This window comes from Arachis stenosperma, chromosome 2 (assembly GCF_014773155.1).
Source record: "Arachis stenosperma cultivar V10309 chromosome 2, arast.V10309.gnm1.PFL2, whole genome shotgun sequence".
Lineage (NCBI taxonomy): Eukaryota > Viridiplantae > Streptophyta > Magnoliopsida > Fabales > Fabaceae > Arachis > Arachis stenosperma.
This window is the reverse complement of record NC_080378.1, coordinates 80,549,123-80,553,686: the sequence shown is the minus strand read 5'-3', so window position 1 is coordinate 80,553,686 and position 4,564 is coordinate 80,549,123. Positions and strand designations below refer to the sequence as shown.

General features: G+C 42.6%; 1 non-coding gene across 1 annotated transcript; it reads right to left on the bottom strand.

Moving 5' to 3' along the window:
* Positions 1–309: 309 nt before the first annotated feature.
* LOC130964046 (small nucleolar RNA R71) lies at positions 310–417 on the bottom strand. The gene has a single exon (XR_009080158.1). It is a non-coding gene; the product is annotated as a small nucleolar RNA R71 (small nucleolar RNA).
* Between the last annotated feature and the right edge of the window lie 4,147 nt (positions 418–4,564).

Below are 4,564 nucleotides of genomic sequence, written 5' to 3'. Positions count from 1 at the left end.
ATCCCTGCCATTGGAGCAAACAACTTTGAGCTTAAGCCTCAATTAGTTTCTCTAATGCAACAGAATTGCAAGTTCCATGGACTTCCATTGGAAGATCCTCATCAGTTTTTAGCTGAATTCTTACAAATCTGTGACACTGTCAAGACTAATGGGGTTGACCCTGAGGTCTACAGACTTATGCTATTCCCTTTTGCTGTAAGAGACAGAGCTAGAACATGGTTGGACTCACAACCTAAAGAAAGCCTGAACTCTTGGGAAAAGCTAGTCAATGCCTTCTTGGCAAAGTTCTTTCCACCTCAAAAATTGAATAAGCTTAGAGTGGAAGTCCAAACCTTCAGACAGAAGGAAGGAGAATCCCTCTATGAAGCTTGGGAAAGATACAAACAATTGATCAGAAAATGTCCTTCTGACATGCTTTCTGAATGGAGCATCATAGGTATTTTCTATGATGGTCTATCTGAACTGTCCAAGATGTCTTTGGATAGCTCTGCTGGAGGATCTCTTCATCTGAAGAAGACGCCTGCAGAAGCTCAAGAGCTCATTGAAATGGTTGCAAATAACCAATTCATGTACACTTCTGAAAGGAATCCTGTGAACAGTGGGACAAATCAGAAGAAAGGAGTTCTTGAGATTGATACTCTGAATGCCATATTGGCTCAGAACAAAATATTGACTCAGCAAGTCAATTTGATTTCTCAAAGTCTGTCTGGAATGCAAAATGCACCAGTCAGTACTAAGGATGCTTCATCTGAAGAAGAAGCTTATGATCCTGAGAACCCTTCAATGGAAGAGGTGAATTACCTAGGAGAACCCTATGGAAACACCTATAATTCTTCATGGAGAAATCATCCAAATTTCTCATCGAAGGATCAACAGAGACCTCAACAAGGTTTCAACAACAATAATGGTGGAAGAAACAGGTTTAGCAATGGCAAGCCTTTTCCATCATCTTCTCAGCAACAGACAGAGAATTCTAAGCAGAACCACTCTGACTTAGCAACCATGGTCTCTGATCTAATCAAAACCACTCAAAGTTTCATGACTAAAACAAGGTCCTCCATTAGAAATTTGGAGGCACAAGTGGGTCAGCTGAGCAAGAAAGTTACTGAACTCCCTCCTAGTACTTTTCCAAGCGATACAGAAGAAAATCCAAAAGGAGAGTGCAAGGCCATCAACATGGCCAAATTTGGAGGGGAAAAAGAGGCAGTGGATGCCACTGAGGAACACCTCAATGGACGTTCACTGCCTCCAATGAGTTCCCTACTGAGGAACCATGGGAATCTGAGGCTCAAAATGAGACCATAGAGATTCCATTGGACTTACTTCTGCCATTCATGAGCTCTGATGAGTATTCTTCCTCTGAAGAGGATGAGTATGTCACTGAAGAGCAAGTTGCTAAATACCTTGGAGCAATCATGAAGCTAAATGACAAGATATTTGGTAATGAGACTTGGGAGGATGAACCTCCTTTGCTTACCAAAGAAATGGATGACTTGTCTAGGCAGAAATTACCTCAAAAGAGACAAGATCCTGGAAAGTTCTCAATTCCTTGCGCCATAGGCACCATGACCTTCAAGAAGGCCTTGTGTGACCTAGGGTCAAGTGTAAACCTCATGCCTCTCTCTGTAATGGAGAAGCTAGGGATCTTTGAGGTACAAGCTGCAAGAATCTCACTAGAGATGGCAGACAATTCAAAGAAACAAGCTTATGGACTTGTAGAGGATGTTCTGGTAAAGGTTGAAGACCATTACATCCCTGCTGATTTCATAGTCCTAGAGACTGGGAGGAGCATGGATGAATCTATCATCCTTAGCAGACCCTTCCTAGCCACAGCAAAGGCTGTGATTGATGTGGACAGAGGTGAATTGATCATTCAAGTGAATGAAGAATCCTTCGTGTTTAAGGCTCAAGGATATCCCTCTGTCACCATGGAGAGGAAGCATGAAGAGCTTCTCTCAAAACAGAGTCAAACAGAGCCCCCACAGTCAAACTCTAAGTTTGGTGTTGGGAGGCCACAACCAAATTCTAAGTTTGGTGTTGAACCCCCACATTCAAACTCTAAGTTTGGTGTTGGGAGGTTCCAACATTGCTCTGACTATCTGTGAGGCTCTATGAGAGCCCTCTGTCAAGCTACTGACATTAAAGAAGCGCTTGTTGGGAGGCAACCCAATGTTATATTTTATCTATTTTTCTTTTGCTATTTTATGTTATCTGTAGGTTGATGATCATGAGAAGTCACAGAATCAATTAAAAAAGCAAAAACAGAATGAAAAATAGGAAGAAAAACAGCACACCCTGGAGGAAGAACCTACTGGCGTTTAAACGCCAGTAAGGCTAGCAGATGGGCATTTAACGCCCAGTCTGGCACCATTCTGGGCGTTTAACGCCAGAAAGGGGCACCAGACTGGCGTTAAACGCCAGGAAAGGGCAAGAACCTGGCGTTAAACGCCAGAAATGGGCACCAGCCCGGCGTTTAACGCCAGAATTGGCTCAGAATGCATTTCTGCATGCCATTTGGTGCTGGGATGACTTTTCCTTGACACCTCAAGATCTGTGGACCCCACAGGATCCCCACCAACCCCCACCACCCTCTTTCTTCTTCACCCATTCACCAATCACCTCAACCACTCTTCCCTAAAAACCCTTCACCTATCAAATCCCACTATTCTCTTCACCACTCACATCCATCCTTCATAAAACCCTACCTACCTCACCATTCAAATTCAAACCACTTTCCCTCCCAAACCCACCCATAATGGCCGAACCCTACCCCTCCCCTCACCCCTATATAAACCCATCTTCACTCCTTCATTTTCACACACCCTAAACACTACTTCTTCCCCCTTTGGCCGAAACATAAGCCTCCTCCATCTCCTCTATTTTCTTCTTCTTCTACTCTCTTCTTTCTTCTTTTGCTCGAGGACGTGCAAACCTTTTAAGTTTGGTGTTGTAAAAGCATTGCTTTTTGTTTTTCGATAACCATTTATGGCATCCAAGGCCGGAGAAACCTCTAGAAAGAGGAAAGGGAAGGCAAAAGCTTCCACCTCCGAGTCATGGGAGATGGAGAGATTCATCTCAAGGGTGCATCAAGACCACTTCTATGAAGTTGTGGCCTTGAAGAAAGTGATCCCCGAGGTCCCTTTCAAACTCAAAAAGAGTGAATATCCAGAGATCCGACATTAGATTAGAAGAAGAGGTTGGGAAGTTCTTACCAACCCCATTTAACAAGTCAGAATCTTAATGGTTCAAGAGTTCTATGCCAATGCATGGATCACCAAGAACCATGATCAAAGTGTGAACCCGGACCCAAAGAATTGGCTTACAATGGTTCGGGGGAAATACTTAGATTTTAGTCCGGAAAATGTGAGGTTGGCATTCAACTTGCCCATGATGCAAGGAGATGAACATTCTTACACAAGAAGGGTCAACTTTGATCAAAGGTTGGACCAAGTCCTCACTGACATTTGTGAAGAGGGCGCCCAATGGAAGAGAGATTCAAGAGGGAAGCCGGTTCAATTGAGAAGGCATGACCTCAAGCCCGTGGCTAGGGGATGGTTGGAGTTTATCCAACGCTCAATCATTCCCACTAGCAACCGGTCTGAAGTTACTCTAGACCGGGCCATCATGATTCATAGCATCATGATTGGAGAAGAAGTAGAAGTTCATGAGGTTATAGCCCAAGAACTCTATAAGGTGGCGGACAAGTCCTCTACCTTGGCAAGGCTAGCCTTTCCTCATCTCATTTGTCACCTCTGTTATTCAGTAGGAGTTGACATTGAAGGAGACATCCTCATTGATGAGGACAAGCCCATCACTAAGAAAAGGATGGAGCAAACAAGAGACCCCACTCATCATGAAATCCCTGAGATGCCTCAAGGGATGCACTTTCCTCCACAAAACTATTGGGAGCAACTAAATACCTCCCTAGGAGAATTGAGTTCCAACATGGGACAACTAAGGGTGGAGCACCAAGAATATTCCATCCTCCTCCATGAAATTAGAGAAGATCAAAGAATCATGAGAGAGGAGCAACAAAGGCAAGAAAGAGATATTGAGGAGCTCAAGCACTCCATAAGACCTTCAAGAGGAAGAACAAGCCGCCATCACTAAGGTGGACCCGTTCTTTAATCTCCTTGTTCTTTATTTTTCTGTTTTTCGAAAATTATGCTCTATGTTTATCTATGTTTGTGTCTTATGATCATTAGTGTCTATGCCTTAAAGTTATGAATGTCCTATGAATCCATCACCTTTTTAAAAAAAAAAGTTCTTAATTGAAAAAGAGAAGAATTGCATGAATTTCAGATTTTATAACAGATTAATTAGTTTGATGTGGTGGCAATGCTTTTGCTCTCTGAATGTATGCTTAAACAGTGCATATGTCTTTTGAATTTGTGGTTCATAAATGTTAAAGTTGTTGGCTCTTGAAAGAATGATGAAAAAAGAGACATGTTACTGAGGATCTGAAAAATCATAAAAATGATTCTTGAAGCAAGAAAAAGTAGTGAAAAAAAAAAGAAAGAGCAAGCAGAAGAAGCCAATAGCCCTTTAAACCAAAAGGCAAGGG